The sequence below is a fragment of the Dipodomys merriami genome, unplaced genomic scaffold (assembly GCF_024711535.1).
Source record: "Dipodomys merriami isolate MVZ:Mamm:240054 unplaced genomic scaffold, mDipMer1.0.p SCAF_91, whole genome shotgun sequence".
NCBI lineage: Eukaryota > Metazoa > Chordata > Mammalia > Rodentia > Heteromyidae > Dipodomys > Dipodomys merriami.
Window position 1 is genome coordinate 344317 of NW_027206524.1, and position 19406 is coordinate 363722.

The following is a 19406-nucleotide window of genomic DNA, read 5'->3' on the forward strand; positions in this document are numbered from 1 at the left end:
TGGGTAATTCAGCAGAAGGTGGAGGGGACATTCATTGGAATATGTTACTAATAAATCTTATACAGTTGATGGATGCTGGCATGATACTAGGTGAGAGAAGACGGAAACAATAGCCTTGTGTTATATGATGCCATCACTATGAAATGTTGCGAATAAGCAACTCCACTGACACAGAAATCAAAGTAATGGTTGCAGATTTAAGGACAAAGAAGACCGGGGTGTTTTCTAGGTTTGGAGCTTTGAGGGGTAATGGTAAGAATTTTCTGAAATTAGATAGTGCTAGTAGTTATGCAATATTGTGAAGGTACTAAAAGTCACTGTGTAAATCTTGTGAGGTTTATGTTGCTTGAATAATTTTACCTGAGTAAAACAATGACTATGTAAATAAACACCTATACATCTGCACATGTGTGCATGCCTGTGACACAAACATCCTAAAGTTTATTTTAAAAAATTGTTTTCCTGGGGTTGGGAAGGTGGCTCAGTGGTAGAGCGCTTGCCTTGAATGCCTGAGGCCCTGGGTTCCATTCCTCAGCACCACATAAGCAAAAAGAAAAAAGCTGGAAGTGGTGCTGTGGCTCAAGTGGTAGAGCGCTAGCCTTGAGCTGAGGAGCTGAGGGACAGCGCCCAGGCCCAGAGTTCAGGCCCCACAACTGGACCACCCCCCCAAAAAATTGTTTCCTTAGCTAATACTTTCATTAAAATATATCATTTTCAGATCATATAATGTTCTTTTTGGAAAGATAATGTTATGTCTTATCTTTATAGTGATCACAGAACCTTTTTTTTTCTATCATGGGGTTTGAACTCTGGACCTGGCGGTTGTACCTGAGCTCTTCAGCTCAAGGCCTGTGCTCTACCACTTGAGCCAAATCACCACTTCCAGTGTTCTGATGGTTGACTGGAGATAAGAGTCTCACAGACTTTCCTGCCAGGGCTGGCTTTGAACTGCAATCCTGTAGCTAGGATTACAGGTGTGAGCCACCAGGGCCCAGCTTATTTTACAATATTTCTAAATGACTTAGAACATATAAATATTATTCCAGAGCAATAACAATAACAACTTAATTTAATATCATCACCAGGTGAGATGACGAATGGGTCCTTAATTTCTCTGCCAGGTTTTGCTCTATGTTTCAGGTTCTCTATCCCCTTCACAAAGCCAGCCCAGGCAGGAAAGGCTGTGAAACTCTTGTCTCCAGTTAACCACAAAAAGAGAAGAGAAGCGGGGGGGGGGGGGGGGGGGAGAGGAAGGGAGAGAGGAAGGCAGAAAGGCAGGAAGGCTGGAAGGCAGGAAGGCAGGCAGGAAGGCAGGAAGGGAGGGAGGGAAGGAGGGAGGGATGGAGGGAGGGAGGGAGGGAGGAAAGGAAGGGAAGGAACAGAGTCAGAAGTAGATCTGTGGCTTGAATGCTAGAGTGCTAGCCTCGAGTACAAAAACAAAACAAAAAGCTCAAGGACACCACCCAGGCCTTATTTCAAGCCCTGGGATTAGCACAAAAATAATTAAAAATTAAAAGTGTTTTCTTAGGAGTACAAAGGGCTAGAGCATAAGTATAGGTTAGAGTCCACATTATTATCAAGCAGAATTTGCAATTATTCAGAAAAAACCAACCATCATAAGTCTGATTAAACATTCAATCGATCAGCAATATAACAATGAACAATCAATGGAAGGTTATGAATAGGAAGAACTGTGAACAAATAAATGGATATCTTCACATTCAGCATGGCAATGACTTTGGACAAGCTCTATAACCAGAAAAACACTTTCCTTTCCCAAGCACCACAGCCATGATCAAATCTGACACTTCACTATGAGTCTAATGCATATACCAAAGCAGGCATGAATCTTCCCAGAGGTTTTTTTTTTGGGGGGGGGGAGATCTGGTCGTGGGGCCTGAACTCTGGGCCTGGGAGCTGTCCCTCAGCTCTTCAGCTCAAGGCTAGCACTCTACCACTTGAGCCACAGCGCCACTTCCGGCTTTTTTCTTTTTTTGCTTATGTGGTGCTGAGGAATCGAACCCAGGGCCTCGAGCATGCAAGGCAAGCGCTCTACCACTAAGCCACCTTCCCAGCCCCAGGTTTTGTTTTTTTAAGGAAAGACACTTCTATGCCAGTTCAATCCATGTGGTCTAGTCAGCCATTCTGGGATCACCAGAAATGAAATTGGTAAGACAAGAGGAAAGAGATACAGCAATCTAAAGCTACCTCAAACTAGTAGAGAGAAATGGATATATTAGTGTCATTGCAAAAGTCAATTGAAAATCAAATAAAATCTCATTTTCTTGACAGTCTTTCATGCAGTTGGTCTCTCCATGTTATGGGTGTCTGTGGGAGGAAAAAAACAGAAATAAGGTGTAATTTTGGTAGTCAAGATACAAACCCCAATTCAAGAATATATTAAACAAAAAGTGTAGGCTGTGTGTGTGTGTGTGTGTGTGTGTGTGTGTGTGTGTGTGTGTGTGTGTGTGTGTCTGTCTGTCTGTCTGTCTGTCTGTCTGTCTGTCTTTCTGTCTGTTTATGCCAGTACTGGGACTTGAACTCATAGCTTTTCACTCAAGACTGGTGCTCTATCACTTGAGCCACAGCTTTTGATGGGTAATTACAAATAAGACTCTCATGGACTTTCCTGCCCAATCTGGCTTCACACCTTGATATTCAAACCTCATTCTCCTGATTAACGTGAGCATCAATGCCTGGCTTAGGGAAGTATATACAGTCCTGCTACATCTTCTTAAGCCACATTTAGCAAGATTTCATACTAGGAATCTTTCCAGTGGGGAAAATATATATTTGATACTGACACAGATGGGCACAAAGAACTTGGTGAAAATCTGCTGGTTTTCCAGGCTCTGGAGTCAGCACCAGGGTAAATGGGAGCAATACCAAGTCTACTCTCCAGGACCAGGTAGAACGCAATGACAGGTGCTTTGAATGCAGTGTGCTCGATGTACGGGGATGGATATGGAAGTGAGACTTGGGAGCACAGAGGGGAGTCATGAAGACATGGACATTTCCAGAGTAGCTGGAAGAAGCTGACACAAGCTTGATTGCCATTGGAACAGCAAGTTTGTTGAGTTCAGGAGACTCCTGAAGGATCTTTACAATGGTGGAGAATTGCTCGCATGCATTCAAGTTCCTGACTGATCACAGACTTCTCCAATCAAGGCGACATCATCACAAGGCTCACAGCCTTGTTCCTGGTGCTCAACAGACTCATTTCCAATCTTAAAGGAAGGCCTTGGTTTGAGTCCTGAAAGAGATGTGGGAAATTGCACAGCTCTTGCCAGAGTGCTGGATGCACTTACAACTTGAGAGAAAATTCCAGGATCAGGTAATCATATAAGATTCTCCATGCTTAGCTAAGCATTCCGCCAACTCCTTCTCACAAACCACACTTCTGAAGACAGGACAATGTCTACACAGGAGAGCTGAGGCTGCAAGGAGAAAACCCGTTCTGAGAGGAGAGGCCACTCATGCCTGTCACTGCCCATAGGGTGAGTAGCTTATCTGAACTCCTTCAGTGTGGCTACAGCAGAGCCTTCTGTTAAGGCTAAGCTCTCAGAAACAATAACTTGAAGCAACACACTGAGCCAGAGGAAGTCAGCAGATGACCTAATTTTCTCCCAATAGGAGACAAGGGAACAATTCATTTATTTTGAGATGTTTGGAGTGAAAAAATGTTGCAAGTACAAAAATATCAAGATGAAGAGTTTCGAGAATTACTACAGCTAGCTATCTTCTGGGGAAAAAAAGCAGATGTCATGAAGAGTGTAATAGTATTTGTGTTTTCCTTTTGCGTAAATACTTACAATATCAAAATCATATTATAATAAACTTTCTTCTTTAACAAATACATATTACTAAAACGTATCTCAATGAACTAGGTAGTTGATAACTTACTGATAGCTGAATACCTAACATCCATAAAGGAAAGGCCAGTCAACATCAACTGGAACATGGGGAAAACATTTGAATCAATGAGATAAAACTGTCATCCCTTACAAGTCATATGTTGAAAATGAACTTTACAACTTTGGTGCAGGGGCGGGTGGAGGATGGGAAGGGATGGGAAGGGGAAACAAAGGAGGAGGCTAAAATGCTTGATAAGAAATGTACTCATTATCTTGCCCATGTAATTGTAACCTCTCTGTACAGTATGTTCACAATAAAATGTCATCCCTGAAAAAAGCAGTAACAGAAATTACACCACTGCATATTAAGTCAGAGATGATATTTTCACCTCATTGATTTATTAGGTAATGAGGAAGATCAAAGGATGTGTATGAGAAATAAATGTAGAGGGGTTATGAGAATACAGTTGTAATATTGAATATAAATGTGTAAAAATGGAACTAGATAACTTGGCGATGGGTGGGGTTGGGAGAGACTGAGGAGAACCATAGAAAGGGTAATGTTGATCAAAATCTATTATATTCATAAATTGATATGTTCTACTTCCCTTTGTAAAACATTTTTAAGAATCTAAAAAAGAATACTACAGGCTCATGCCTGTAATCCTCGCTTAGGATGACAGTTTAAAGCCAGTCTGAGCAGGAAAGTCCATGAGACCCTTATCTCCAATTAAACACCAGAAAACCAGAAATGGCACTGTGGCTCAAAGTGGTAGAATGCCAGCTTTGACCTAGAGAGCTCAAGACAACGCTCAGGCCCTGAGTTCAACAGAAGAAGTTCAACAAAAGAAGGAAAAAAGAGAAGAGAAGAGAAGAGAAGAGAAGAGAAGAGAAGGGAAGGGAAGGGAAGGGAAGGGAAGGGCAGGGCAAGGCAAGGCAAGGCAAGGCAGGCAAGGAAAAAAGAAAAGAAAAGAAATAAAAGAGCCAAGCACTGGTGGCTCACGACTGTAATCCTAGCTACTCAGAAGGCTGAGATCTGGGGGTCGTGGTTCAAAGCCAGCCTGGGCAGAAAAGTCCGTGAGACTCTTATCTCCAATAAACCACTCAGAAAAACAGAAGTGGGGCTGTGGCTCAAGTGGTAGAGCTCTAGCCTTGAGCTGAAGAGCTAAGGGAGAGCGATCAGGCCCAGAGTGGAAGGAAGGAAGGAAGGAAGGAAGGAAGGAAGGAAGGAAGGAAGGAAGGAAGGAAGGAAGAGAAAATGTAGTTTTTAAGGAATCCAGATGTGAATAGGAAAGGAAATTGCTGCTTACAAATAAAGTGTCCAGTTTGTAATACAAAGGACTACTTGGCTGAATATCTTTGGATCAAGCAGGAGTCAAAATTGCTCAGAAAAAGAACAGTCTTCATAAACCAGATTAAACATTTGGTGCATTTATTGTCTATCAGCAATGTTATCACAAACAATTGATGGAAGTCTTCCTGGTTGGATGAAGCTTGAAACACCAAATTTCTATCTGTGATTTTTCAGTCCTATTTTCATTCATGACAAGAAAGTCTTCCAGATGTCTTATTTTCATTCATGGTAATAAAACAGCTGTAGCACTTCCCGGTCTCTAATGTAAAAGTCTCTCATTCATGGTGAGAAAGTCTACCTTTGGGAAAGATGACAGCCTCTGGAACTTTCTCATTGACCACACTTCCCTAGTGCTGTCAAACCATGAGGTTCTCTTCTATCTGTGTATCTGTCTATCTATCTATCTATCTATCTATCTATCTATCTATCTATCTATCTATCTATCTATCTATCTATCTATCTATCTATCTATCTATCTATCTATCTATCTATCTATCTATCTTCTTAGTCATCTGAGAGGACCTAGATAGCCTGACACTTATCCCCTGATGCCTGAAGAACAGCTCCACATCCCAAATCTAATAAACCACTCAGGACAATTTGTAATACTTCCCTGCATCTGGATATTCTTTGCAGTTGTTGAACCATAACAGCAGGTGACAAATGGACCTTTCTAAGGTGAAAGTGCTCAAACACCATCAACTTGCACCTTAGAGCTGAACCACTCTAGGAAAATCAAGAGTATGGCTAGTGGATGTAGACACTCAATAGGCCAATGTAAGATCCAGCAACCAAATGCAGAGATGCCATGAGAAGAAAGAAAGGACTGCACACAGCACAGTTTATTAAGGACCCAGGGGACAGAAGTATCTCTTGGATGGAAGCAAGACAGGAGAATCTCAGTACCCTAAGGCTAGACATAGGAACTGTTTGTTCGTTGGATAAATGTGGGCTGTGATCAACTGCCCTAAGATCAGTTACCAACAGTTCAGGCATCAGAGACCAGCACACCATGCTCAAATGCTTACCTTCATCATTTGTTTGTTCATGACCAAGGTGGCTAGTCACGTCGATCAGAAGGCCTGAGCTCTGTGTAATTCATGTCTCAGACCCACAGCTAACACCAAACTAGAGGTAACCCTATTCCTTAGTTCTAGATACTCATGCCACTAAGGCTTTGCCAGACTCCTGGCAGACCTGGTAAACACACTATTTGTGACCTGCCCGATGATTTGGTTTTTTAGTTGTGCCCTGGTGACACAAATGTGGTCTTAAGGTCTGGCACTTGATGGAACACCATGATGATGAGTTACACTCACTCATAAAGAGAGACACAATATCCTGAGCTGTAGCCAATGCATTGAAGTAGGGTCACTGCAGATTTTAGATTCTATTGGATTTGTGTAACTCTCATAAGCTCTCTTCATGCCAGCACTGTTCTCAGTAACGGAACTGAGAAGCCTTTGCACAGCAGCCTTTTGACTCCGAAGACCTCAGGTGCATGTGCAAAGGAAGATCCTCTGCGGAGAGGACCTGGCTCTGAAGGGAGATTGATCTCACCAGGTTGTGATCCAAGTCTGTGTGGAAGGCAATGATCTGATTTCATTTTGCCTGGTTTTCTTAAGCCAACCACAAGCTGGAAGATCCTTCAAATAAGGTTTCAGTCATAAATCCTCCCTGGGTGATGGTGAAATGACCTAGGAGTAAGAAAACACACAGAGGCACAGTTAAAGGTGACAAAGGAGTTTTGTTAGTTGGTCTGCAACCCAGTCCTGGGTTACCTCAGAACTAGGAGCAGCTGCAACTTCCAAGGGGGCAATTGTATTTTCTTCTTCCTCCTTCCCACAGTCCTCTCTGTTCTCTGCAGTCCTCTCTGCTCTTTGCAGACCTCTGTGTAGGCCTCTAAACTCTCCACAGGCCTCTCTACTCTTCACAAGCCTCTCTGCTCTTCAGGGGCCTCTGTGCAGGCCTCTCGGCTCTCCCAGGCCTCATCACTCTTTACAGGCCTTTCTGCTTTTCTGCAGGCCTCACCACTCTACGCGGGTCTCTCGGCCCACCTGGGTCTCCTCCGGCCTCTCCTCGGGCCTCTCTGCCAGCTCAGGCTCTCCTCAGGCCTGAGGAGGCACCTCTCTTGCCCTGTGTCTTTTGCAGCATGTCTCCTCCTTGGGATGCCCTTCCTCCCTGTATCTGGTGACTGGCCCCCCCAAGCCGCCCACTGCCCAACCCCCTTTGATGCCTTGCCCCCCCTCCCAATGGAGAGGAGGAGGACACAGACATGAAGTTAACACCAGCAGGACTTCTTGTCCTGCTGATCCTCACAAAGGAGTAGGTTGGGGGGAATTCCCACAACAGTGGTTTAGAATATTTCCGCTAGAAAATGTTGTGTGAAGGACTTTCACAGAGATGGGAATGGATAGATGGCTGGGCATGTGGCTCAGTGGTAGAGTGCTTGCCTAGCATGCGTGAAGCCCTGGGTTCCATTCCTCAGTACCACATACACAGAAAAAGCCAGCAGTGGAGCTGTGGCTCAAGTGGTAGTGTGTTAGCCTTGAGCAAAAGCTCAGGAACAGTGCCTAGGTCCTGAGTTTAAGCCACAGGACTAGCAAAAAAAATGTTTTTAAGAAAGAGAATTTGATAAACACACACCTATGCATATGATGTATATTTAAATATGTATGTATCACGTTTTCTTTTCCAGGGGGAAACATATTTATACATGCATATATCTACACATGTACATACATATAGACATATATAAGTGTACATGTATATGTGTGTATGAGCATATCCCAATAGGCATTTTGTGACTAAGGATACTGTCAGCAAGTATCCGGTCTCTCCATGGTAAGCAACTTTGATTCCTAGAGGTATATACTCAGAAGTGATACACTGGGCCACCTTGTAGCTCTAGTTTCATTTTCTTTTCTATTTTTTTTAAATTCAGGGCCTTGGTGCTGTCTGTGAGCCTCTCTGTGCTCAAGGATAGTGCTCTACAACTTGAGCCACAGTGCCTCTTGTGGCTTTCTCTGAGTCATTTATGGGAAATAAGATTCTCATAGACTTCCCTGTCCTTGACTGGCTTTGAACGCCAATCCTAAGATCTCAGCCTCCTACATAGCTAAGATTACAGGTGTGAGCCACCAGCACCTGGCTATTTTCCTTTTTTTTTTGTCAGTCATGGGGCTTGAACTCTAGGCCTGAAGGCTGTCCCTCCGCTTTTCAGCTCAAGGCGCTCTACCACTTGAGCCACAGCACCACTTCCAGTTTTTCTGGTGGCTTATTGGAGATAATAGTTTCACAGCTTTTCTTGCCCTGGTTGGTTTTGAACTGTGAACCTCAGATCTCAGCCTTCTGAGTAGCTAGGATGACAGACGTGAGCCACTGGTGCCTGGCTTACTTTCAATTTTTTTTTTTTGAAGAACTTCCATAAGGCTTTCCATAGTGGCTAGACAAATTTATATTCTTACCAGCAGAGCATAAAGTTTCTTCTTTATGTCACACATCCTCACCAGCATTTGCTCTTGTTTTTTTTTTTTCTTGATAATAGCAATTCTGAACTAATCACCCACACTAAAGTAGTCCAGTATATTTCAACACACAGAACAGAACAACCACTAGTAAAATCAGGCAAATAGCTTCTCCTTCTCTTTAGCATTTGTTTTGAGTTGTGACCTGGTGTTTGTTCTGGCTAAGAGAAACCTTTTAAAAGGAGGAATATGATCTTGGCTCATAGTTTTAGAGGCTTAAGGAATGCTTGTTAATGGTGGACAGGTGGTTCCATCGCTGAGGCTAGAACAGCATTGCTGAATGGGGGAGCAAAGCTGTTCACTTTTCGCCATGTGTGAAGGAAGACAGGAAAGGTCTAGGGACAAGATAGACACTTCAAGGTTGCAGCCCACTGACCTACTTCATCCAAATAGGCCCCACCTCCACCTAGAACAATCACCTGTGAACTTAGTCATGGATGAACCCATTGATCCATTTAGACTTCATGATCCAATTACCTCCCAATGGCACCACCTGCTGGGGGACCAAGCCTTCAACTTAGGAGCCTTCTTGGAGAACAGCTCACATTGACCCACAACAAACCTCCCCACCACTGTGCTCCTAGATCTTCATAAACTGTTGTAGTGAAGCACTCATGCACTGTGACTACAGAACCAGAACTTACTCCTCATATCTTACTGTCACATGGACCTCTTAGGCAAACATGAAGTTTGGATTGAAATAATAAGATGAAAATAGTGTTTCCCTTTTTCCTTAAAATTATTCATCTCTAAAAACAGGCTTTATTTTCAGTATCATTCCCATCTTCTGTGAGGCTGACAATAGTCTATTCCATATGGTAAGGACATATTTTTTAACAAATCCATATGTTTCATTGTTGTGCTGGTACTAGGCTCTTGAACTCATGACCTTGAGTATTGTCCCTTAGTTGGTGGGTTTTGGTTTGGGTTTTGGTTTTGCTCAAGGCTGGGGCTCTATCACTTGTCCCAAAGCTCTACTTGTTAATAGGAGATCAGAGTCTCACAGACTTTCCTGCCTGGGCTGGCTTCAAGACACAATCCTAAAATCTCAGTGGCTTGAATAACTAAGGATTATAGACACAAGTGTCAGGCATTGAGCCCAATCCTTTGTAATTCTTTCAGCCCTGATGATTTCTCTGCAGAATAGTAGTGATGATGTTCCATTATTGAAATATACTGAAAATACAAAGCCTCACTTCAAAGTACATTACTCAAAAGATGAGATAGTGCATACATACAAGACCTCTCTTGAAGCCCAGATCCTTTTCTTCAGGCTTGTTCCACTCCCCTAGACACAACTGTGTGAGGCAGATATCAGCTAATCTACTCACCTGTGGTTGCTGCCCGTCTCTGGCTTTCAGAGAGGCAGCCTCCCTTGGGTCTCACAGGGATTTAGGATAGAAGACCTAAGGAATGCTCTGGAAGTAATGACTGGGACTCACAAGGGCTCTGCTCTTAGGGCTGTGAAATCAATTGTCAAAGTGAGTACAATAATGACACATGAATTGTCACACAATGGTGAATCATGAACAAATGAAAGTCTTCACATCTCGGGGAACCCTGCATTCAGGGCATGCCTTTGGACCATTCCCCATTCTGAGCAAATACAGCTGTCCACTGACCACTTCCCTAATAACCATCTGGGAAAAATAGGTGATAATTAGATACAGATCCTAGTTCACACTAGACACACAACACTTCAGAAATGTCCATGTATTGTAACGGAAGTTGTTAGCGATTAGGAAGTTGAGACATAAGAACATGCTCTTTGGAGACTGATCTCAAGCAGTCTGTGCAGTCGCATCTTCTTCCCTTGCATTGGCATTTCTATCTGATTTACATTCTAACGTTACTCTTGCCATTCAATGGATTGGTGGTTATTTGCTATGATGTGGTGCCATAGTACTTACCATGGAAAGTATGTCATCCTTCTTTTGGATATAATCATTCTCCAGTTTCACAGATTATGGTGATACACTAGTGAACACGGGCATGCCACAGCCTTCCTTGTAAGTCATGAAAGTACTGATTGAAAACAGAAGCCACCCAAGTTCATGTTTATTGAGGAAAAACCATATGTAGGAGACCATGGGCTGTGTGGGCATTGATTGTGGCCTAAGACAAAGTTTCTGAATCAGGTACCATGACTCCAGGAGTTCAGTTGCTTGGAAAACAATCTTGTCCCAGAAGTAAGGGTGTGACTCAACTGCTAGATCACCAGCCCTGAGTAAAAAAAGCCAAGTGAGAGCGTGAAGAGCCTGAGTTTAACTCCCCAGTACTGGTACTAAAAAAAAAATTATCTTCTCCAGAATGAAATTGAAACCAGCCAGAAAACCAGGGATTAACTAAGGGTATTAAGTGTTCTTTATGGAGGCTTTATAATTATTAAGTATCTCAGAGGGCTCATTGCAAAAATCATGGGAAACACAGCAGAAGAGCAGTATTGCAGTATCATTCCATGCTGTATAAACAGGTTTACAATTCTTGGTACAGTCACTGTATCCCAAATCTGGGTAAGACCCTGTGAAAGATAGAAAAAGAGATACAAATTATATTGCTTGAGAGGAAAACAACTAAACCCAAAAACCATTCTAGGGTACTGGGTGCCAGTGACTCATGCCTGGAATCCTAGCCACTTAAGAGGTTGAGATCTGAGGATCCCAGTTCAAAGGTAACCTGGACAGACAAATCTTTAAGATTGTTAGCTTCAATTAACCAGCAAAAAGCTGGAGGTGTAGCTTGAATGATATAGCATTGGCCTTGAATGAAAAAACTGAACAGGAGCTCGATATACTGAGTTCAAGGTCGAGTAAAGGCACAGATAGGGGAAGGTGAGAGGAAGGGAGGAAAAGAAGAAGGGGAGAGAGATGGAGAGGGAAATAGAGGGAGGTGGGGGAAATGGATAAAAAGAGGAGGAGGGGGAAGAAGGAGGAGAGGAAAGAAGGTGGAGGAGGGGAGGAGGAGAAAGAGAAAGAGAAGGAGAAGAAGAAAAAGAAAAAGGAAGGAAGAGGAGGTCTAGGAGGATTAGGAGGAGGAGGAGAAGCAGAAAAAGAAGCAGAAGCAGCAGCAGCAGCAGCAGCAGCAGAAGAAGAAGGAGGAGGAGGAGGAGGGGGAGGAGGAGGAGGAGGAGGAGGAGGAGGAGGAGGAGGAGGAGGAGGAGGAGGAGGAGGAGGAGGAGGAGGAGGAGGAGGAGGAGGAGGAGAAGAAGAAGAAGAAGAAGAACATTCACTCTAGGGTAATTCCAGGATATTTTAACAGACAGATTTCTATAGCACACTACAAACTTCAGTTTAGCTCTGTCAACACATCCTGGGAAGGAGAGCATAGTTTCTTCACCCAGGATGATCTAAAGCTAGGGGATTACACAGTCTGAGTGAGGTGTGTAGATCCAGAGGTGGAAAGTCCACAGGGCCCTCCCTTTCCAATCAGTTAGTCACATATCACTTGCTGGAAATCTGCTGGGCTTTGGACTATATTAGGACCTGACTAGAGTTTTGATCAACAGAATCCCCCATTCACATTGACCAAGAGAGCGTTAAGGAAATGACAGGAAGTTAGAAGACTATGATGGAAGTAATGAGATGGACTGGCAGGGAGACAATGGGAAGACTGGAGAGATGAGCATGGATATGAAGGAGGGTCTAAGAAAGGCTGAAACCGACTTTGATCAGCATTACACAAGCGGAACAAACAACAGGATGGACTGTGAAAAATGGGACCTTTAGAGACCCTCTATTTAGGATCCTTTAGACTCTAAGCCCTCATAAATGTAGAGGGGGGTTCTCAGCATATTGTTATGTTATAAAAAGAAAACTGTAGAGAAGGATCTTAGGTCACTGAATCCTTCTCTATTCTTAGGGTTCTCAATCAGTACAACCCTCTACCCAGGCTCATTCTCCATAGACTCCTTGCATTCAAACAGGATGGCTTAGGAGATGCTTTGTTCCCTGAAGGAAAGGGGGGAAATGCATTTAATCCTTCACTAGGAATGCTTGCTTAAGGCACTTACAGTTACTTGGAGAAGACATGATGTGACTCCTACAGACTTGGCCACGTTCAGCAATGCATGTTGTGGCCTCCTCAGCACAAACTCCATGAAGGTATTGACTACATCTCCTACACTGGAGAGTTGAGGCTTCAGGAAGAACAACTGTGAAGAAGACAAGGAAATCAGCACTGCAATACTCCAAGAATAGCAGAGATCCCCCAACCTGTCTGGGGAGCAGAGAAAGGTTTAACCATGGGGCCTTAATATATGCATGGGTAGGACTAGAACCATAGATTAAGGAGAAGGAAATCGGTCATCTTAATTTCCTCCATGTGACAAGACTAGACACTGACATAAAGCAACCTGAAACCGTGACTTCTGTCCTAACATTGATTGCTCACTGCAGTGAACAGCAAGCATCGTAATTGCAGAGGACAGTATTGGTAGCAGAGCCCAGGCAGAGGTGAGAGCGGTGTATTCCTAGAAGATAGTTAGGCTAGCCAAGAATACCTCATCTTCACTCACTCACAGACGAGCCACAGTCAAGAAAGGACATGAAGTTGAGAAGTCAGAACTTGTTCCCAGCAGAGGTCAAGAAGGACCCAAAGATTAGGATGAACATAGCAAGATAACTAGGAATGAAGTCTTCATTTAAAAGAGGGTAGAGAGAGGGTAGAGAGAGAAAGATAAGAGACAGAGACAGAGAGAGAAAGAGATAGAGACAAAGAGGGCCTCCCACACAGTTTCTAAATAAAGTTAAGGCCTGTCTAACTCCATGTCGATGTTACTTATCATGTTGAGTAAAAGAAGCTAGGCTGAAATGGCAAATATCACATGTATTTTCTCAGGTGCAAATGTAAAAGAGGTTCTTCTGGGGGTGGATACAGCAGGAGGGGCAAAGGGAAAGGAGAGGGTATGGGTTGAAATACATTATACACCTGTATGAAAACAGAAATGAGCCAGGCATCGGTGGCTCATGCCTGTAATCCTAGCTACTTAGGAGGCTGAGATCCGAGGCTCTCGATTCAAAGCCAGCCCAGGCAGGAAACTCCATGAGACTCTTATCTCCAATAAACCACTCAGAAAATTGGAGATGGCACTGTGGTTCAAGTGGTAGAGCGCTTGCCTTGAGCTGAAGAGCTGAGGGATAGCACCCAGGCCCAGAGTTCAAACCCCACGACCAACAAAAAAATTAAAAACAAAAACAACAGAGAAATGAAACTTAGTAAATTGTTTTAAGAAGAGAAAGGGTAACAAGGGGAAATGAGAACACTTTAATTGGGGCATTTCATTTGCATTTTGAGAAATACCAAAATGATACCCCTTTGTGCAACTAATATTCAAGTTAAAAATAAACCAATTAAAATATATATAAGTTGAAAAGATTGACCATCATCTGTGGCCAGAGGATTTACCAATTCCTACGCAGAGCAGAAAGAGACCCAGCCTCGGTACTTTTCCCATCCTGCTTGGGCTGACTCTTGTAGAGGACCTGTTAGAGGCCAAAGAACACTTGAGCAAACTGGTATGGAGTATTGACTGCTTCGTTGAGCCCTCAGTCCATATAAAATGCATCAGCCAAGAACACTGACCAGTAGGGAAAGGAGAGAAAGCTGCAGACACCTGTGTAAGCCAATCTCTCACATCAATACTAAGTTCCTCCTCTCCTACCCATTCCTCCTCCTCCCTCCTGCCCAGTCTTTGTTACTTTAGGATTCTAACAATCGGGAACCTAAAGACCAAAGTCTGATGAGCAGCTTTCCCATTGCTGATCTTTCTGACCCAGGTAAGGGTAAAACATACAAAGAGATGAAAATTATTTCCTATAGATGAGTGGATCAAAAAAATGTAGTACCTAGACACAATGGAATTTTTCACAGCCAAAAAAGAATATTTTGATGTCCTTTGCAGTGAAATGGATGAACAAATCATGTTAGGTGAGGTGAGCTGAGCTCAAAAAGAAAAATGGCTCATATTTGCATGCTTTCTCTCACATACAAAAGCTAGATCTAAAATACACAGGGGCAGGGTAAATTATACAGGATTCTAGACATTCACAAACACTGAGACCAAAGGAAGAAATCTTAAGGGAGGAGCACAAAGGTGCAAGGACTATATGTCTCTGATCATACAAGACAATATCTATAGAAAAGAACTGCAGGAAATGGAAATGATTTTTTTTCTTCATTGCCATTTTGTTTTCTTTTCTTTTTGTCTTGTGTGTTTGCATACCTGTCTTTGAGAGAGTAAGGCAAGGCACAGAAATGGAGAGAAAAAGGGTGAACAAATGCAGCAGTGTGACACTCACTAGACACTGTGTTGAAAATGAACCATACAACTTGTGAGTGGGGACAGGAGAGAGCGAGGGAAGGGGTGACTCTGTCCTAAAATAAATGCACTCTTTCCATGACTTATGCAACCGTAACCCTCTCTACACCACCTTATTACAACAATAGAAACTTTTAAACAATGTCCTCCCTAAAAACAGAGGAAGATGGTCAGCACAGGGAATAGACAGAGAACACTCAGCCTCCATCTGTAGACACAAGAGACTCCCGCATGTGGGCAGACCCAGCAGGCCCCTCTCACCATGAGGAGGATGGAACTTGAAGATGCTCAGTTAAATAGAGCAGAGCATTTGGGTGAAGTCAGACTTCAATGGACAAAGAAGGTAGAGTTACATCATTTGTGACCTCAGAGCCTTTGAGCCCATAGCCATAAGTCCCTGCAAGTGACCCTGGGCTGACCTTGACAGCTTGCATCCAGGACAGGCGAGTCTAGACATCAGTGCTGTTGGAAGCAGAGATCTGCACCATGGGTCTGGCTTCTGTTTGCTCTAGGTGACTCCAGATACCCTCTGGGATTGAGGCTATGTCTCTACTTTTCTTTCCATATTCTCCACATTTTTTCTGTTCTAGGAATATAAAGAGCCAATAGAGGCTTTCCAAGATCAGCAGATAAATAAGTCAATGAACACATCGCTGCTGCCCCCAAAATATCTGAAATCCATGTGTTATGTGCTTGTCTTCTTGTACACCTGCTCCCTGACTCAGTCCAATCACCAAGTCCTTCCTGCCCCAGGTCAGGAACAGTGCTAATAGACACTGATCACCCTCCTGTGAAGAACTAGATGTTCTCAACAGATACCATCTCATCCTGTGCCCTGAGTGCATCTCTTTCTCAACCTTAAAAAAGTATCCTTTAAAAGGTTAACCCAGCTGGGGTTAGTGGCTCCCCGGTGTAATCGTAGCTACTCAGGAAGCTGAGATCTGCGGATTGTGGTTCAAAGCCAGCCCAGGCAAGAAACTCCCTGAGACTCTGAACTCCAATAAATGACTCAGAAAACCAGAAGTGGCGATGTGGCTCAAGTTGTAAAGCGCTAACCTTGAGCTGAAGAGCTGAGGGACAGCACCCAGGACCAGTGTTCAAGCCCCATGACAGACAAAAAAAAAAAAAGGTTAACCCTTTCCTGAAATTCTAGGTCTTCTCTGAAGTTTAGATGACAATATTGGCTAAGTAAGACCATAAATGGGTTGATCTCTAATCAGAGGTCCTGTGAGCAATCCAATCCAAAGAGAGAGAGAGAGGGACCTACATGGGACGTCCCTGGACAAGCACAATTCCCTCAGCAACCCCCAAAAACAGCTGGCTAGTCATCATTCATCAAGACCTCCTTGCCTTTCGTCACCATGGAGGAAGAGACTCCTTCAAGTGACCCACTCACTGTGATAACACAGTCAGTACTGGTGATAAATTATGCAAATGAGGTCAACTGCGGAGCACATCCATCCAAAGGACATTAATCTGATTCTTGGAATGATGAGGAACATGGTCCATTCCATGCCATCCATCTCCAGTTTGCTTACCCAAACTTCATCTTTAGTTGAAGAAAATGGTCATTGAAAATAAGGGCTTTTAAAGACAGGCAGTGGTGCTAAGCCTGCATTCTTAGCTACTGGGAGACCAGGATCTGAGGATTATAAATTGAAGCCAGCAGGGGCATAATAGTCAGTGAGACTCTTATCATCAGTTAACTAGCAAAAAGCTGGAAGTGGATCTGTGGCTCAAGTGGCAGAGTGAAAAAGCCTTGAGTAAGGCCCTGAGTTCAAGCTCCAGTATGAGAACCAGAAGAGAACAGAAATGCTTTGATTATTACTATAATCGTATTCATGGATTGTCAAAAGGTAGAACTCAGTACAACACTGAAAATTCCATTTGCATACCATTCAGAAATCCATTACCAGATACATACAGAATTGATGCCCAGATGAACTGAGCAACGTAAGCCAGGGTCAACTGAAGAAAAGCATTCTGTGAGTTTTTCTTTGGTCAACGATAATTTCTTTGTGAAATATTCTCATTGTGTAGTCACAAATTCCTATCCTTTCAATATGCATATTTAAAGACAATTCCCAAATTGTCTTTAAAACTGATGATGCAAACCATGAAGCAGTGAGTCCCAGCATTGCCTGTGATTCTAAAGTCCTTGCACTGTCTCCAACCGATCAGACTCCTGTTTCTCCTGATGCTATAGCCTTGAATTTTTGCATGCTCACAGTATTTCTTCCCCAGTCTTTTCCTTGCTCTTACTTGATTTTTTTCCTGCTAGTCCTGGGGCTTGAACTCAGGGCCTGGGCACTGTCCCTCAGCTTCATTTGCTCCAGGCTAGCACTCCTCCACTTTAGTCACCACTTCTGGCCTTTTCTGTTTATGGGGTACTGAGAAATCTACCCCAGGGCTTCATGCATAGGAAGCACTGTACCACTAAGCAACATTTCCAGCCCTATTTGCTCTTTCTTTTTAAATAAATAGCTACAGGAAAGTTTGTGTGTTCATTTCCTTTGACCAAAGTGGGTGAAGTGGATTTCTGATTGCATCACACCTTAGGATTAAAGCAATCTCTGATTAAGAAAGAGATCCTTAAAGGAGCCAATATTGCTTCTTCCTGAGGCATCTTTCATAAACACAGCCAATGGAGAAAGGGGTATTCTCTGCCAACATAATATTCAATGCATATCCTATGAAATTAAGAAAATTAACCTTGTGAGCAGGCTTGGCAGGGATAGAGAATGAAGAAAGGGGTGGTATTCATCAAGATGCATTGTACTCATAAACTGATTGTTGAATGGCAACCCCTACTGAAGGATCATAAAAATATAATTAAGCTGGCCGCTGGTGGCTCACACCTGTAATCCTAGCTACTCAGGAGACTGAGATCTGAGGATAGCGGTTCAGCCAGCCCAGGCAGGAAAGGCCATGAGACTCTTATCTCCAATCAACCACTAGAAAGCCGGAAGTGGCACTGTGGCTCAAGTGGTAGAGTGCTCACCTTGAGCTGAAGAGCTGAGCGACAGTGCCCAAGCCTAGGGTTCAAGCCCCACAACCAAAAAAACATATATATAAAAAAGGAGGGGTACCCAGAAGAACATCTTCCCAAAATCTAGGCAAGTAACACAAGGCCGCAGAGAGGAGACTCAGTTTTGAATTCTTAACTCACATGGAAATCCACAGCAGTACCAGGCAAACACACTAGAGCTGGCACATCAAGCTCAAATGTGTGCCAGCAGGTGGCAGGCCGTTCTGCTGCCTTCTACCAAGAGCAGCATGTAAAGCAGGAACAGACATCTGGTGATGTGCCATGCCATTCTGAAGGAAAACGACTGGACTTGCTGGGCCAATCGTTTCTACACTGTTTTGTTATTATTCAGATTTGGGGAGACCAACAGAGCAGGACACTATTGCCTTTGCAAATACAGTTTATTGTTTCCTACAGGACAAAACTTGCCAATCTATGCAAGCCCACATGGACTACCACTAGATGGAGTGAGGGGGAAAAAATGGAGTGGTCAAGGCAGGTAAGCCGTGCAAGGAAGAACTTGATTGTCATTTTTCAGGAAACTTAAGAGCCCTGGAGCATTAAGGCAAGAAAAATAGGCCTAGAATGAAAATGTTGGTGGTAGGAGTTAGGGCTCTGGCCTGGTTGTTTTGCAGATGAAAGGCATGCTTGGAGATGAGTTCTATGCTACTTCTAGAAATCTGTCACCCCTTTGAGGTGCAATCTTTCTAGGGCATCAAAATACAAGATTAAAGCTGGGTGCCAGTGACTTATGCCTGTAATCCTAGACACTCAGGAGGTTGAGATCTGGGGATACAGTTTGAAGCCAATCTGTGAGAAAGTCCATGAGACACTTATCACCAATTCACCACCAAAAAGCCAAGTGGAGCTGTGGCTTAAGTGGTAGTAAACTAGCCTTGAACACAAATGCACCTGGACTGCACCCTGACCCAGAGTTTAAGCCCTAGATACCCCCACCACACACACACACACACACACACACACACACACACACACACACACACACACACACACACACACACACACACACGTAACATTAAAGAGAATTATTTTAATATTTAATATGACTATAAAAAGGAATTGTTTGAGGGAGAACCAGTGGTTGGTGGAAGGGTTAAGAGGAGAGGATGACAGAGGTGTGAATATTATAGAAATATATTAGATAATAAAGAGATAATAGAGGCAAGAAATAAAGTTTATCTATCTATCAAGAAAGATATTCATGTATATAAACAGCATAAGGAAACCCACCAAAAATTGTTAAAAAGAAAAAAATAGTAGGGAGCTGGGCGTTGGTGACTCACGCCTGTAATACTAGCTACTCAGG

At 43.3% G+C, this 19406-nt stretch overlaps 1 long non-coding RNA gene across 1 annotated transcript; it reads right to left on the reverse strand.

Annotated features, from left to right (window-relative positions):
- Nucleotides 1-6890: 6890 nt before the first annotated feature.
- LOC138821314 (uncharacterized) lies at nucleotides 6891-14287 on the reverse strand. Its single transcript, XR_011370126.1, has 4 exons — nucleotides 14139-14287; nucleotides 12745-12885; nucleotides 10646-11256; nucleotides 6891-6905 (listed from the first exon to the last, which is right to left on the reverse strand). It is a non-coding gene; the product is annotated as an uncharacterized lncRNA (long non-coding RNA).
- Nucleotides 14288-19406: the final 5119 nt, after the last annotated feature.